Source organism: Bos taurus, chromosome 9, assembly GCF_002263795.3.
Source record: "Bos taurus isolate L1 Dominette 01449 registration number 42190680 breed Hereford chromosome 9, ARS-UCD2.0, whole genome shotgun sequence".
NCBI classification, from domain to species: Eukaryota; Metazoa; Chordata; class Mammalia; order Artiodactyla; family Bovidae; genus Bos; species Bos taurus.
This window is the reverse complement of record NC_037336.1, coordinates 33840450-33858089: the sequence shown is the minus strand read 5'-3', so window position 1 is coordinate 33858089 and position 17640 is coordinate 33840450. Positions and strand designations below refer to the sequence as shown.

At 38.1% G+C, this 17640-nt stretch overlaps 1 protein-coding gene across 2 annotated transcripts in view; it reads left to right on the top strand.

Annotated features, from left to right (window-relative positions):
• Positions 1-15433: 15433 nt before the first annotated feature.
• The window catches only part of RFX6 (regulatory factor X6), a 123340-nt gene continuing 121133 nt past the window's right edge, over positions 15434-17640 (top strand). For both annotated transcript variants that reach the window (XM_059890147.1, XM_059890146.1), the window contains exon 1: positions 15434-15549. The gene's annotated coding sequence lies outside the window, so the exon portion shown is untranslated. The remainder of the gene's footprint in view (positions 15550-17640) is intronic.

Genomic DNA, 17640 nt, shown 5'->3' with positions numbered 1-17640 from the left:
CGTGGCTTATGTCATGAGAGAACAGTTTGCATTCTGTTCTCTGTTACTGATGGGATTAAAATACCACTATTTGGCAGTGTTCTCCATTTTTAAAAAGTTACAGCTGCATGAGAGATATTTTCTTTAGCTCTAGAATTGGGACAACCAAACAAAAATATAAACAAACAAACTCAAATCAACTCCTAATAGAAAAAAAATGCCAATTATATTTCTTTCTCTCTTCTAAACCAGGAGTTCATTTCTTCATTCCACAGATGTTCATTGAGTGTCTCCTGTGCGCTGAGTACTGTTCTGGGCTTTGAGGTCATTGCATAACAGGTAAATATACACAATTTTTGTTTCTCATAGAGCTTATTATTCATCCGTGGTGCTTTCAGTTTACCCATTCCATACAATATTATTTCTCAGTCCAATGGTTCATCTAATTTGCATGTACTGTTTTCAGTTTTGCTCCTTCAAAGCTTGTTTGAATTAGTATAGTTTACTTTCCCATTTCCTACAGTTAATTTACTTGTGTTGTAGATATATAACTTTTTAGAATAAAGTTATTACATAAAGTAAGTGGAAAGTGTGGGTAATTTTAACTTATTATCATTTTTTTATTATTAAAAGCTAGTGTGTGCTCAGTACAGGGCTAAGGCAGGAAATGCAAAGACTGCCACAGTCCCAGAAGTTCCCAGTTTGGCTGGGATGATATTCCCTCTTCAGGAAATGCCTTGCTCCCAAAGGAGGAGCTGGGAGGGACTTTAATCTGTTTCCAATCCCCTACTAGTCCCTCTGTAGGGAAAGTTCTAAAGTGACAGTTTCCTGGCAGGCCCAGGTTACAGTGGTCTCCACTGGTTCACACAGCCTTGCCAAGTCGGTGGTAAAGTGTCGGATTACCTGCTCTGTACTACGTGTGTGCTGAGGACACCAGCCAAAGTTCAAAATGAGATCTCGAAAACCAAAAAGATCTATGTACTTCTCTTCATGTTATTCCTTTTAATTTCCATTTTCATTGCTGCAGTTCAGTCTTTTATTCTCTTTCAATCATCCTATTGTAAGGACCTCCAAAGTATCTTCCCCATCTCTGGTCAGTTCCATCTCCAGTCCTTTCTCTGCCTAGTTGCCAGAAATAGTTTTCTAAAACATGGATGTTATCATGTAAAACTTTCATGGTGCCAGTCTCTTCCCTATTCCTTTTCTAATCCTGCTCCCCACATCCCAATCCCCAGACTACAAAAAGGACCCTGAAAAAACTTATAGCAAGGCAGGGAGGACTCTTTTAAAGTCTTCTGCTTTGGTATTTTGCCTAGTTTGATTCAAACCTATGCCCTTGTCATATTCCTAGACATTTAAAATGTTACTAAGCACAGGTAGGTAGATTACATTGAATTACTCTGTGCTAATAGTGATGCACAACAGCAATCAACTAACATCACAGTTTAGTTCTGGCTTATATAGCTGGGTAGGCGCAGTACTCATCAGGGCACGGCTGAGTTCTGACTGGCTGAGTTGCTTGTTGTCCCATTGTTCTAAACATTAGTCTGAGAAATACATTCAGAAGAAACCAGGCTGCATTAGCTGCTTCTGCACCAATCAAAGCCTTTTATATTTTCAGTAATACATAGCCTGCATTTTTTCTAGAAATAGCAAGTCTGAGATATAAGCATATTTATGAAGTACTATTTATGCAAACTGTCCCCTAGGGCAGTGAAGAGGCATCTGTAGCGGTCATGTCTCTCACTTTCTTTGGCTGAAAGGTTATTTTTGTAGCCTACTTGAATGTCTATAAAGACACATAAATGTCAGATTTTATGTAATTGCTAATCATTTTTGGCGGAGCAGCCTCTGGCACCCATGATCAATTTCAAACTCCAGAATTCCTAGTAACAATCTTTTATGACAAAAATGAGGATTTTATGATCCCCTACCCTGAATTTGCTATAGACTTCACACCCTTGAGGCACAGTCATGCCTTTATGTGGTTCAAATCTGTATCTTGCAATAGAAATTTATAATGACTTGCCAGTACGTCTCCAGCTCCGAGCCCCACATCAACCTCTTTACACATGAATAGGAAAGTGGTCTTGCAAAAGTTAATGATGTCCATTATAAATGTATGATATAATACCTTACTTATACAGTTACAATTGAAGAAGGTGTTTGATTTTTTTTCATAATCATGATGTGAATGATGCCATCTCACGTTCTCTTAAAACAACTGCCTGTTTCCCTACATGCATCTATTCAGTTCTTCAGCTTCTCTCAGCTGCTTTTCTCTCTCTTGGTTCATGTGATCATATTTTCTAGGAAATGGGGAATTGGCCTATTTGAATGTTTTCCCTATTCAGGGATAAAGAGATCAGCTTATCAGAATAATTTTCATTTTGCTATTGTGAATCTTTTTTCTTGGGGCTACTCATACTGATTTCTAATTTCCAATGTGAAGTCTAATAATATCCAGGCACAGCTAATTTTTAAAAGGGTAGAGTCTCAAGAGTTTTTTTTTTTCATATTTCTCCTTACACCACCATCTACAAATTCACACTAAATTATTATTTACTATTTATGATTGTGATAATGAAGATTAACAACAGAATTTGTTAAAGGTAATTGACAGGACACTAATACCACAAGTCATTTAAATTATCAGAGCTCTCCTACAAGAGAGCTAGGTAAAAAAATCAAAATCTAGGGAAATATTTTAAGGTCAAAACTAGATGGCCCAGGATACAGAATGTTATATAGGTTAAAAATCAGCTATTATTTGTTTATTATTCCTTCATTCTTTCACTCAACCAAAAAGTATAGATTAAACATCTATTCTCAAAAGCTTAATACTAATAAACATCCGAGAGTCAACCCTACTAGACTATCCAAAAATAAAACATTAATAATATTAAAAAAGCTATCTCCTTGAATACATACTTGTTATTGGAATTTCCATGTGTATTTTGACTAAATGGAAGTTCTAAAACAAAAAAAATTATGACACTGAGAGGCTGAAATATATTGATTCAATAACAAAGTTTTGTTTAGATCATGCAAAAAAAAAAAAAAAGTTAAATGGAAGCAGAGACAGAGGTACCTGAATGTTAAATACTCTTTACTTCTATTACAAACATCATGTTCTGAGTTTGAAAGGTTTCCTGGCTTCCTCTGCTAAGTCACTTCAGTCGTGTCCGACTCTGTGTGACCCCATAGATGGCAGCTCACCAGGCTCCCCCGTCCCTGGGATTCTCCAGGCAAGAACACTGGAGTAGGTTGCCATTTCCTTCTCCAATGAATGAAAGTGAAAAGTGAAAGTGAAGTTGCCCAGTCATGTCTGACTCTTCTCGACCCCATGGACTGCAGCCCATCAGGCTCCTCCGTCCATGGGATTTTCCAGGCAAGAGTACTAGAGTGGGGTGCCATCGCCTTCTCCGGGCTTCCTCTAGTAGTCATCTAAAATCTTGAAAGCTGGTTCATAAAAAGCTAGACTGCTCTAAGAGGCCATTAAAGTACTTACTAGTTGTGTAAGCATTGTATTTAAAAATTGAGTTATAAGGCCAGAAGGGAGTGGCATGATATATTTAAAGTACTCAAGGGGGGAAAAAAAAAACAAACTATAATCCTATGATACAGGATACTTTACCCAGGATGGTTGTAATTCAGAATTGAAGGGGAGAGAAAGCTTCTCAGGCAGAAAAAACTAAGTGTTCATCAATCCTGAACCAACTTTATAGAAGTGTTAAAAAAGAGCTTCTTTAAATACAAAAAGAAAGGCTACAATAAGAAATGCTGAGTGAATGAATAAATGGTGGGAAACTTTAAAAAAAAATTGTGAAGATTTTGTTCATATGTGTTACAGTTTGACTTTTTAGGGAAGAAAAGCAATTTCTATAACCAGTCATCCCCAAAGAAAAAAATGTTTAAAAGTTGAAAATAAGGGATCATTGCCCTGACAAAATGAAAACTTGTAATTTTTTTGAGTCAGTTTAAAAGCAAATTCTTTGCTCCTAAGGATATATCTTTACATTCAGTTCAGTTCAGTTCAGTTCAGTCGATCAGTCGTGTCCAACTCTTTGCTTCCCTGTTCATCACCAACTCCTGGAGTTCACCCAAACTCATGTGCATCTAGTCAGTGATGCCATCCAGCCATCTCATCCTCTGTCATCCCCTTCTCCTCCTGCTCCCAATACCTCCCAGCATCAGGGTCTTTTCCAATGAGTCAACTCTTTGCATGAGGTGGCCAAAGTATTGGAGTCTTAGCCTCAGCATCAGTCCTTCCAATGAATACCCAGGACTGGTCTCCTTTAGAATGGACTGGTTGGATCTCCTTGCAGTCCAAGGGACTCTCAAGAGTCTTCACCATCACCACAGTTCAAAAGCATCAATTCTTCGGCACTCAGCTTTCTTTATACTCCAATTCTCACATCCATATATAACCACTGGAAAAACCATAGCCTTGACTAGATGGGCCTTTGTTGGCAAAGTAATGTCTCTGCTTTTGAATATGCTATCTAGGTTGGTCATAACTTTCCTTCCAAGGAGTAAGCGTCTTTTAATTTCATGGCTGCAATCACCATCCGCAGTGATTTTGGAGCCCCCCACAAATAAAGTCTGACACTGTTTCCACTGTTTCCCCATCTATTTCCCATGAAGTGATGGGACTAGATGCCATGATCTTAGTTTTCTGAATGTTGAGCTTTAAGACAACTTTTTCACTCTCCTCTTTCACTTTCATCAAGAGGCTCTTTAGTTCTTCTTCACTTTCTGCCATAAGGGTGGTGTCATCTGCATATCTGAGGTTATTGATATTCCTCCTGGCAGTCTTGATTCTAGCTTGGGCTTCCTCCAGCCCAGCATTTCTCACGATGTACTCTGCATATAAGTTAAATAAGCAGGGTGACAATGTACAACCTTGATGTACTCCTTTTCCTATTTGGAAGCAGTCTATTGTTCCATGTCCAGTTCTAACTGTTGCTTCCTGACATGCATATAGGTTTCTCAAGAGGCAGGTCAGGTGGTCTGGTATTCCCATCTCTTTCAGAATTCTCCACAGTTTCTTGTGATCCACACAGTCAAAGGCTTTGGCATAGTCAATAAAGCAGAAATAGATGTTTTTCTGGAACTCTCTTGCTTTTTCCATGATCCAGCAGATGTTGGCAACATCCAGAGATGTTTGATCTCTGGTTCCTCTGCCTTTTCAAAATCCAGCTTGAACATCTGGAAGTTCACGGTTCATGTACTGCTGAAGCCTGGCTTGGAGAATTTTGAGCATTACTGTCCTAGCGTGTGAGATAAGTGCAATTATGCGGTAGTTTGAGCATTCTTTGGCATTGCCTTTCTTTGGGATTGGAATAAAAACTGACCTTTTCCAGTCCTGTGGCCACTGCTGAGTTTTCCAAATTTGCTGGCATATTGAGTGCAGCACTTTCACAGCATCATCTTTCAGGATATGAAATAGCTCAACTGGAATTCCATCACCTCCACCAGCTTTGTTCGTAGTGATGCTTTCTAAGGCCCACTTGACTTCACATTCCAGGATGTCTAGCTCTAGGTCAGTGATCACACCATTGTGATTATCTGGGTTGTGAATATCTTTTTTGTACAGTTCTCCTGTGTATTCTTGCCACCTCTTCTTCATATCTTCTACTTCTGTCAGGTCCCTACCATTTCTGTCCTTTATCGAGCCCAACTTAGCATGAAATGTTCCCTTGGTATCTCTAATTTTCTTGAAAAGATCTCTAGTCTTTCCCATTCTGTTGTTTTCCTCTCTTTCTTTCCACTGATTGCTGAGGAAGGCTTTCTTATCTCTCCTTGCTATGCTTTGGAACTCTGCATTCAAATAGGAATATCTTTCCTATTCTCATTTGTTTTTCGCTTCTCTTCTTTTCACAGCTATTTGTAAGCCCTCCTCAGAGAGCCATTTTGCTTTTTGCATTTCTTTTCCATGGGGATGGTCTTGATCCCTGTCTCCTGTACAATGTCACGAACCTCCCTCCATAGTTCATCAGGTACTCTGTCTATCAGATCTGCTCTCTTAAATCTATTTCTCACTTCCACTGTATAATCATAAGGGATTTGATTTAGGTCATACCTGAATGGCCTAGTGGTTTTCCCTACTTTCTTCAATTTAAGTCTGAATTTGGCAATAAGGAGTTCATGATCTGAGCCACAGTCAACTCCCAGTCTCTTTTCGCTGACTTATGTATAGAGCTTCTCCATCTTTGGCTGCAAAGAATGTAATCAGTCTGATTTCGGTCTTGACCATCTGGTGATGTCCATGTGTAGAGTCTTCTCTTGTGTTGTTGAAAGTGTATGTTTGCTATGACCAGTGTGTTCTCCTGGCAAAACTCTATTAGCCATTGCCATTTCTTAAATACTTTATCTTGTAAACTAACAAAATATATATTTTCATTTAATGCTTGTTAGTATTGAATTAAACAGAAACATAAATATAAGTTTTTATCATGAAGTCGTTCTAAAATCGTTCCATAACGGTCCTAGTTCCTATTATGCTATTGGCTATAAATAGTAAAAAATATGATTGCCCACTAGGTGGCAGCGGAATTCCAAATTGCTCCAGGCTCCTCTGTCCATGGGATTTTCCAGGGAAGAGTACTGGAGTGGGTTGCCATTGCCTTCTCAGGTTCTAGGAATACACACCTACAAAATAGAGTCTTCCTAAATTCTCATGGTAGGTATGAAAAGGATGAGTTCTGTCCCTGCCCTCAGCTAGCTCACAGTCTGAATTCCGCAGCTGTATGTGTACTTTCTGTTTTTTTCCTTTTCCTTTTCGTAGCTAAAAATTCTAAATACAGACTATTCTCAAATATCAGGAAAAAAACTGAGTTTACTGTAGCCTTTTTTTGCCAGTGTGGATTCTGAGCAACCAAGTGGTTATGTGAGGTGCTTGGAAGCAAATATGAGATTTGTGTGCCATAAACCCAGTTCCCTAAAGGTTAATCTAATAGACATTCTTTGACAGTTTTTCCACTAAAAATGTATTTGGTTTTAGGCATTGCTTTTTTTTCATGATTTTTCTCAGCCTCCAGACAATTAAAACTAGTATTTATGATTAGAAACCAGCAGTGCTCTAGGGCATTCAGTTCACGATTATTATATTTACTTCATAGTCTACTTTTGCTCTAACTAGTGGCAATAGAATTGCAAATTGATGGGAACAATCCCATTCTTTTCATCTCCATATTTCACTGTACTCCATTACATTATTTACATGAGAGTCCCTTGGACTGCAAGGAGGTCCAACCAGTCCATTCTGAAGGAGATCAGCCCTGGGATTTCTTTGGAAGGAATGATGCTAAAGCTGAAACTCCAGTACTTTGGCCACCTCATGCGAAGAGTTGACTCCTTGGAAAAGACTCTGATGCCGGGAGGGATTGGGGGCAGGAGGAGAAGGGGACGCCAGAGGATGAGATGGCTGGATGGCATCACTGACTCAATGGACGTGAGTCTGAGTGAACTCCGGGAGTTGGTGATGGACAGGGAGGCCTGACGTGCTGCGATTCATGGGGTCGCAAAGAGTCAGACACGACTGAGTGACTAAACTGAACTGAACTGAAAGTCATATTAAAGGTAACATAAAATTTCCATATTCTCACATCCTGAACACAAATATTTTCTATTTCTTATGCTTTCTTAAAGTACTGTGCTCAGCCGCTTAGTTATATCTGGCTCTTTGTAACCCCATGGACCATAGCCTGCCAGGCTCCTCGGTCCATAGGACTCTCCAGGCAAGAATTCTCCAGGAGTGGGTTGCCATTTTCTTTTTCCAGGGGATCTTCCTGACCCAGAGATTGAAACCGTGTCTCTTATGTCTCCTGCATCAGCAAGCATATCTACATTTATATAGAGTTCTAATTAGAGTATCCATAATATCTTAAAATGTTTCACTTATTAGATGATAAATCATTTCCATTTTGCAGCTTAATCTTTATATGCAGCATCTTAATATTTAGCTATCAGATCAGATCAGATCAGTCGCTCAGTCATGTCCGACTCTTTGCGACCCCATGAACTGCAGCACGCCAGGCCTCCCTGTCCATCACCAACACAGAGTTCACCCAAACTCATGTCCATTGAGTCGGTGATGCCATCCAACCATTTCATTCCCTGTCATCCCCTTCTCCTCCTGCCCTCAATCCCTCCCAGCATCAGGGTCTTTTCCAGTGAGTCAACTCTTTGCATGAGGTGGCCAAATTACTGGAGTTTCAGCCTCAGCATCAGTCCTTCCAATGAACACCCAGGACTGATCTCCTTCAGAATGGACTGGTTGGATCTCCTTGCAGTCCAAGGGACTTTCAAGAGTTTTCTGCAACACCACAGTTCAAAAGCATCAATTCTTTGGCGCTCAGCTTTCTTCACAGTCCAACTCTCACATCCATACATGACTACAGGAAAAACCATAGCCTTGACTAGACGGACCTTTTTTTGAGAAAATATTGTTTCTGCTTTTTAATATGCTGTCTAGGTTGGTCATAACTTTCCTTCCAAGGAGTAAGCGTCTTTTAATTTCATGGCTGCAGTCACCATCTGCAGTGATTTTGGAGCCCAAAAAAATAGTCAGCCACTGGTTTCTAACTTTACCTGTTGTAATTAATTATAGAATATATGTTGTCCTGGAAGGGCTTTAGTTCAGATATTTTGTATAATTCTATCTATAAATATGTACTCTCATATTTTTCAAAACATATATTCTGAATTTGATTCCCAACACATGTCAAGAATCATGTGTGTGTGTGTGTGTGTGTGTGTGTGTGTGTGTTCACCAACAGTTTTACTCTGGGAAGTTTTAAGGAAACAGTTCACACAAACAAAAATGTCCAAGTAATACAATGTTATGATATTTCTTCAGACTTCACTTAAATTCTGTGAATTTTATCATAACTTTATTTTTTGTAAGTAATGCTTTACTTTTTTTTCACTTTTCTATGATCAAATAATTGACAGAGAGTTTGTTCAGGGTGTAAGTTTTAGATCTAAATCAATTTTCTCTAAACTGTACTTCAATATCCCTCTCTGTTTGTTACATAATAATCACTTTCCTGGAATTATGTGATTCTTATTTTACTGACTGCTTAACTATAATATATAAACGGGTTAATTTGGATTTTAAAGTTCTGTTTTACTTATGTTTGTTTTTGTTTCAGTATTGCATCATTTAATTATGTTACTTTATCTGGAAGCACTACTGACTCCTGGTACTTCTCCCACCCTTATCATTCTTATTCTCTTTTAGAATATTCTTTGCCACTTATTTTCCATTTTTATTATATAAAACAGCTTTTTATGATTTTCATTGCAATAACACAAAAAAGTGAATGGGCTAAATTGAGAAATTATTTTTATTAAAATTTTTATTCTGAAATGAAACATGCTTATTGTAATGAAAACTCAAACAGTAATGAAGCATAGGAAATGAGTCTACTCGATCAAGTATTCTTTAGGGAAAACTAGTGTTTTCAGTTAGATTCTTATCTTTCCAATCTTTATATATATTATATATGCAAAAAATTTACTATTCTGCAACTGATTTTCAACATTCAGAATGGAAGGCAGGGCTTTCAATACCTGTTCATATAAACTTACTTCACTTTTTCAAGTGGCTGAACAGTCATTTATTGAACAAATGTGCCGTAATTTATTTAGTGAATTCTTTATAGACATTTAACTTATTTGAAATTTAAAAAAAGTTTATTTTATGTTTTGCTATTAAATTGATGTATTTAAAATAAATTTATCCTTAAATGGTTTTTTACAAGGAATATCTTGTAAATAAATATATTTCTGTGTAGTTGCGAATTTATTTCTGAGATATGAATGTTCTAGTGGGAGAATTGCTAAGTCAGAGACTGTTCTTTAATTGTGATAAATACTGACAAATAGACCTTCAAAAAGTTGTCTTGAATTACTGTTTCATCTACAGTATATAATAATTCCTATTTCCAAACTAGTAAATTTAACACAATTTGAAGGTTCCAAGAATATCTTTTCCTGGTTGAGTAAACACTGTTCAACACACGCTTCCCTCTTGTTCTGTATCTGGTTTTGATTGACTCACTGGAGAAACAGGTTTATGATTCTAACCTGATACTTGGATGTCGGTAGGTTCATCTAATGTATCTCCTTAAAAGTTTAAACATTTTTAGGTCAAAGGCATGAAATAAGTTTTGATACATGACTCTGGAAGCCTTTTCTGGTTGAAATTTGCAGAGTACATGGATTTGTATGGTCTAGCAGCAAGTTGAAGTGTCTGAATTCACATCTGTTTGGACATTAAATAGCTGTAGACTTCAGGCAAGATGCTTAATCTTACTGTTCCATAATTTCCTCCTTGGTAATAGTTACCAACTTCACAAGATTGTTGTGAAAACTAGTAATGACAGTGATGAGGATAATAATAATATTTTTGAATAGTGATTTGTAGCTTTCAAAACACATTAATGGTGCCTTATCTCTTTAGATCTTTATGCTGTGCTGTGCTTAGTCTCTCAGTCATGTCCAGCTCTTTGCAACCCCATGGACTGTAGCCCACCATGCTCCTCTGTCCATGGGGACTCTCCAGGCAAGAATACTGGAGTGGGTTGCCATGGCCTCCTCCAGGGGATCTTCCGGACCCAGGGATCGAACCCAGGTCTCCCACATTGCAGGTGGATTCTGTACCATCTGAGCCACCAGGAAAGCCCCCGAATACTGGAATGGGTAGCCTATCACTTCCCCAGGGGAACTTCCCAACCCAGGGATCGAACCAGGGTCTCCTGAACTGCAGGCAGAGTCTTTACCAGCTGAGCTGCCAGGGAAGATCTTTATAGTAACCCTATATGGCAGGTGGAATATGCACTTTGATCATCATTTTTTCACATAAGAAAAGTAAGGCACAGTTAAGATGTGGGTAACAGTATCAGGGAATGTTTCTTTGAGAAGCTAATCTTACTCCACAAAGTTAATACCAAGGACAAGGACACTTACATAAATATTCCTAGCAAAGCGTTTCAGGGGCTCCTGTGTGTGTATGGCATTTCTTCCAATGTTCCTAAGGATGTTTACTATGAGCAGACCAGTCTGTGACCAACAGGTCTCCCTCTGCTTTTCCCGCCAAAACTCTTTGAATATAGTTATGGAGAAAAGTTTAATTACTAAAAAATAGAAATGTGTGTGTGTGATTTATAAATGTGTATGTGATAAAAATACTATGAATTATTAGACAGCCATTGCTTTTGTATAGCAATTCACTCACCTATGCCCACTGGAAGTAGAATAGGCAAGTTTCCTCTTGTTTCTTCCACCCCTGGAAGCCTTGGTTCTGCATTTAATTTGCACCTTCTGTTTTCTCAGCTTCCACTAGAGCTTCATTACAAGCACTGATTTGCAGCCTTCCACACGCTAGGTTATTAGGAATAGCCCCAGAACAAAATACACACAGGCTCTTAGAGGTGAACCAGAAAGGGACCCTCTCTCATGTGGCTTAGCAGAGATTTGTCATCTTCTTCCCCATCCTGGAGGACGTGTATGTAAATATGCATTTTTATTTCTTTCTGAGGAGTAGGAGTAGATACTTGAAAGAAAAGAAAGTCTTGACATTAACAGATTCATGAGCTAGAGTTCAAAATTTGGCTCCTACTTTTTAAAACGACTGATCCAGTAAATGCTTTTATACTCCCCCTGATTCAAATCTTAAAAGTTCATTATGAGTGGAATGATTAATAATTTTTCTCCCTAACTTGAACTATGTCACTAATATATAACTCTCTTGGAATATTATATTTCCCATGAAATCAGACTTATAGTTCAATGTGTATTTCTCACTTGGGTTGTAAACACATTCAGTTATTCAGCTACATTATTTAGCTCTTTTTTGAGGAAAGAGAACCTATGAGCATATATCTGATACTGCTTTATTTGGGGATACAGATGGGGAATAAGTAAGCAAAATTAGAGATAAATAATTATAGAATAGGTTTGAAAAGTGGCTCACTTATTTTTTTTTTTCAATTGATTCCCAGACATAGCTATTGAGAGTCTTCTAAGTGGCACAAATTCTTGATACCAAAGTTGATGAGATAATGTCCTTGTGCTGAAGGAATTCACATATTAATCTAGTCAGAACTATAGAATTTAGATTGGAAAGGAAAGTTTGAAATCAACTTATTCCATGTCTTTCATTTTACAGATGAGAACATGTAACCAGTGATGTGAGACACAAGTGTTTTAGTCATGCTTCTTTAATTTCAATTAGTAGACATCCAAGAAAAATAAACTGAAGAAAACGGGAAAATTATTTGCTTTCATAGCCAATAGTCTAAAGAAAGTTTAGCTTTAGTTACTGCTGTGTGTTCAAATGTTGGTTTCCCTCTCCTCTTCTTCCCCTCTACCCGCTTCCCTCTTCTGTATTACTTGGCTCAGTTTTCCTTTTCATTTTGAACTCATTATCTTCTGTCTCAAACAAGTTTCCTTCAAGAAAGGTGAAGGTTGATAGCCCTATGGTTCACAAACTGAAATCAAGGAGGGTCTTTCTGTCTCCTTCCCAGTGCAGAGAGGACCCAGGACTCTTGTGGCTGGCTCAGTCACAGATGCTTTCCACCCTTGTAGTGCTCCAGGATTGACAGTCCTTTCAGTGTCGCATGGAGTAGACAGTTCCTCAAAGAATTATAAAGAGGGTTGGAGACTTGGAACACAGCAAATGCAGAAGGAGCTGAGACCAGAAAACAAGCCTCGGAGACGATGAACTTCCCAATGGCACTGCAGGTTATGCCTACTTGAGGGCGCTGGTGTCCACTTCCCTTGTCTGCCAAGATGCCCAGAGCTAAGTTTAGCACAAAAGCAATCACTACTCCTCACTTCAATTTCAGTTATTATTTGTCTTTCTAGACATGCCTTTCTATTATTTGCCTTCTAGAATGTCTAAGAATTCTATTATATGTATTTTCCTTTTAAAAAATACACTTCAGATCTCTTTTTGGAAATAGGTGGTTGCAAATATAATAAATAACTCACACCCTTCAACACCTCACTTTTCTTGTGCTTTTTACCAACATGGGCATCTCTTACTATCAGTTCTTATGTCTATACAGTGGCATGTAAGGACTAATATCCTGGATTCCATTAGTTTTACATTGGTAACTTGCAGAATTTGACCTCCAGGTTTTGTTTATCTAAAGTATTTACAATTGATAGCTCTTTAGATGGGAAATATCTAACACAGGCCCACTGGTTAACTGCTGACTAGATTTCACACTGTCAGCTTGTACATCTTATAGTCCTGCCTTCTATTTCAAACAAGCAAGAAACAGATCAAGTTCACATATTTATAGATGTGAAGGAATAGCTATTTGCAAAAATGAGAAGATCTTTGATTAATTTGTTTTAGGTCTGGCATTCTCAAAATTTTATTTTCCTATAATCTGATTTTGGCTGGAAACATAATACCAGGTACTAGAAAAATTATATAACAGCAGAAATTATGAAATGCAAGAAATGTCAATTGAGATTTTCCTCCAAAGAGCTTTTGATGTATACGTCTGTTTGTGTGTTTTGTCTTCCAGTACTTGACATCAATTTTATAGTTGGCCACTCATTAAAGCAGACAAGTAGCCCATACATGAATTTATCAGACTGTTTGTGTTTCTTACACATTCTCTAAGCATAAGTAATCCAGGGCTGAAAAAACAGTGCTAGAGTGTTGGGGACCAAGTCTTCCTCAGGCTTGTTGCTTTGCTGTCTTCAACTTGCAGATTCTATCTCATGGTCTGAGATCATAGCGCCATTGCTCCATAGAAGCAGCAAGAAGGGAAAAGAAGCGGGGAGAGGGCATAGCCTTTCCTTTTAATATCACAGTGGAAGTGCCACTTACTTCCATGTTTCATTGCTCACATGCTTATACGCCACCTTATTTTAGGCCATCTTTTGAAGGTTATGCAATTCATTGTTTTCTGCTCTGAAAGTCTAATTTTGTTGACCATGGCAGTGAAGAGCCTATCTGAAGGATTGGTTTAAAGATAGCTCAAGAACTGTGGAGAAAGCTGGGAACACAAACATTAAGTTATTGTGCTGACCAAGATACAAGGAAAATTGGTGAGAACATTAAATTCGCTCATTTAACATTTATTGAATGCCAGTTTCTGAGGTGGCCTTATACCAAACCCAGAATGCACAATTACACTGGGACCTTGCTCTTGAGATCCTCACAACCTGGGCTGATAGGCTTCTGATTTCATCCTGCCAATAAAAGTGGTGGTACGATGTGTATTATTTCCCCACCCCTGCATTTTAGCAATAAAATATATTAGTGTGTCTCCACAAACAGAGTAAGGAGATGACTATATGGGTCCTTTTTTGAGTGTTCATTTGCTTATTTTTATTTTCTTAGTAGTAGTAGTCGCTGAGTCATGTGCAACTCTTTCCAACCCCCAAAACTGTAGCCCACCCAGCTCCCCTGTCCATGGGATTCTCCAGGCTAGAATACTGGAGTGGGGAGCCATTCCCTTCTCCAGGGCAATCTTTCTAACCCAGGGATCAAACCCAGGTCTCTTGCATTGCAGGCAGAGTCTTTATAGTCCAAGCTACCAGGGAAGAAATAATAAATTTATTTTATAATTTTTATAATATTGTATACTGTCTTTATAATAAAAAATAAGCCCTTTATGACAAAATAGTAAGAAAATAATTGAATTTATACCCATTTTAATTCAGAAACTTCAAAAGTTAACAGCAAAATGAAAGGTACAATAATCATTCATTTAGTTGTTCATTTTACATGGAAGCAAGGAGATAGCTTTGGGTTTAAAGGATTCAGAACTTAATTTCATAGGTTGAATAGCATTTTCTTGTGGAATAACTGTTGAAAGCTTTGTAACTGTAGTAAAACTCACAACTCCTATGAAAAAATATTTCTTTAATCGTTCTGTTGACACAGCAGTGCTGGGATTTCTGTTTTGTGTGATTACACTTGAGAATCTGAAAGCGTTCCCACAGCTTTGCTCCCATGTCAACAGGAGAAGCTGTTTTCATGTCAACAGCACAATGAGTCAATGAAATGACAGAATATTCATTTCTTAACACTTTCATGTACATCAGAATATTTTATACCCTTAACAAGTTTATGAGATATTATCACCATATTGTATGTAAATACATTTAAGCTAAGCAGTCACCTAAGATTAATATCTTTGTTCTTTTCATTTGCTTATTTATTTATTTATCTTACTGTTTAGTCCATGCTGAGATAAGACTGTGGAAGGTCTTGCTTAGCAAGGTGGGGGAATTTAATTCTGAAGGCAATAGGAGGTTATTCAATTTTCTGAATAGGAAAATGATAATATTGGAACAAACTTGTTAGAGGTTGATCTGTAATGATGCATTCTGTGTATCAGAAGGGGAATCTTGGGGTAGGTAACTAGTATGGAATTTTCCAACAAGAGACAGATAAAGTCATAAGGGCTTAAATTGTGATGACAACAGTAATAATGACAGAGAGGAAAGGGCAGTTGAAAGAGCTCTTTCTAAAGAAGAATTGACTGCTCACTGCAAAATGATGAAAACACTAGAATGTAAACTCCTCAAGAGGTGAGAACTTGTTTGTCTTTTATCATTTCTATATTCCCCTTGCATAGAGTGGTATGCTTGTGTATAGTAAAACATTTGATAAATGTTAGTAGAATAAATTAGAATAAAAACAGATGAATGCAGTAAAATGTAATATGTGCTTTGACAGAAGCAGAAAGAAAATCTTGGTAGAAGAGGAGATGGTTGAATTGTATCTGATGGACCAGTGAGGAGGACAGAGGGGTGGAGAGGACATTAAGGCGGGGTGGAGAGGACATTAAGGCAGGGGGAAGAGGTGGGCTCTGAGGTGTGGAAACAGTCTCCAGCAGTTGGCCATTTCCCAAGGGTGAGGCAGTAGACATTACCTACATGCTGGAGCTGGACTTGCAGAATTTGAACATCTGGATAAGGAGTTTTGACTAATTGCAGGTTTAAAAACAAATGAGTAAAGCAAAGAGGTTTTTAATATAGAAATATGTGTATCATAAATGAGTGGAAAGTTTAGTGAGTCCTTCTCTATTTTTAGAATAAAACATTGAGAGACCAGAGTCAATTTGAAACCTATTGTAATAACCTATGTAAGAAGTGATGAAGGCCTAGGTTAAGGAACTAAAGACAGGGGTAGAGATCTTGGCAAGATTTTGAGAAAATGCAGGAATTAGAAAATAAAAGACAGGAACTTCCCTGGTTATCCAGTAGTTAAGACTTTGCCTTCTGGTGGCTCAGACAGTAAAGAATCTGCCTTTAATGCAGGAGACCCGGGTTCGATCCCTGAGCCAGGAAGATTCCCCTGGAGAAGGGAATGGCAACCCACTCCTGTATTCTCACCTGGTGAATTCCATGGACAGAGCAGCCTGGTGGGTCATAGTCCGTGGGGTGGCAACGAGTCGGGCACAACTGAGCAGCTAACACTTACTTACTTACTTCTAACGCAGGGTGTGTGGGTTCATTCCCTGGTCGTGGAGATAATAGTCCCACCTGCTTCAGAGCCAAAAAACCAAAACATAAAACAGAAATGATATTGTAACAAATTCAATAAAGATTTAAAAATATATAGATGATGAATTAAAAATGGAGAAGAATGAAGGAAATAGTGAAGTTAAAGGTGACTCGGATGAATTCCAGGCTTCCACGTAGTCCAGTGGTAGTACAACAAGCTGAGAAATGGAAAACAGCAGGAGGAGGAGTGAGGAGAAGGAAATAATGGAATAAATTTTAGGCATCCTGACTTTGAAGTGTTAGAGCGGCAAGCAGGTAGTTTGATTAAAGAATGACCTGGACCAGAGAGTTGGCGAGTTATCTGCATCAGAGTTAAGACATGAAGATGGGATAATATTATAGTGAGAAAGGGTGTTGGAAGAAGCGAGATTGATACTGAGGGAGGAACTCTGGGGAATGACCACATTTAGAGTCAAAAGGAGGAAGACATATCAGCAATGGAGACCAAATCTGAATGATCAGGGATGTCAGAGTAGAACCAAAAGAGCCTTTGCATTAGATTGAGGAATAATGGAAAGCTTTAAAAAAAACTATGAAGAAAGAGAATTTCAAGGAGGAGGAATTATACCACAAAGGCCATTAAGATTCAAAGGAGATGCTTAAAAATGACCATTGAATTTGATAGATTAAAAAGCTTCATTTTTCTGAGATCTTTTTTGCAGAGTGGTGCAACTAGAAGCCAGATTTTAGTGGTCTCAGAGTTAATGGATCACAAGTCATTTATGACACCATTCCCTCAAGCATTCAGTTAGGAAAAGGAGGGAGATATTATTTTGTACATTTATCTATTGTATAAGGATGGAAATGATATGAACATGCATCCAAATCCTTATCACCAGCCTGACCTATTCCCTGAGCTCAGAGTCTTATATCCATGTTAATGCCTGTTACATCTTGAGAAGACTCCAGGCACCTCCAATATTAGACTCCAGGCAAGTCCAATAGTCTTCATTTACTTTAAACTAGTCTTTCTCCTGTATTCTATGCCACTCTTCAATGAACCAAGCTAGACGCCTATTACCTTAACCTTCAACAACTACTTCAAAATTCCCACCTCCTATGTAGCTTGAATACACACACACAGACACAAACACACACATAAACACACACACA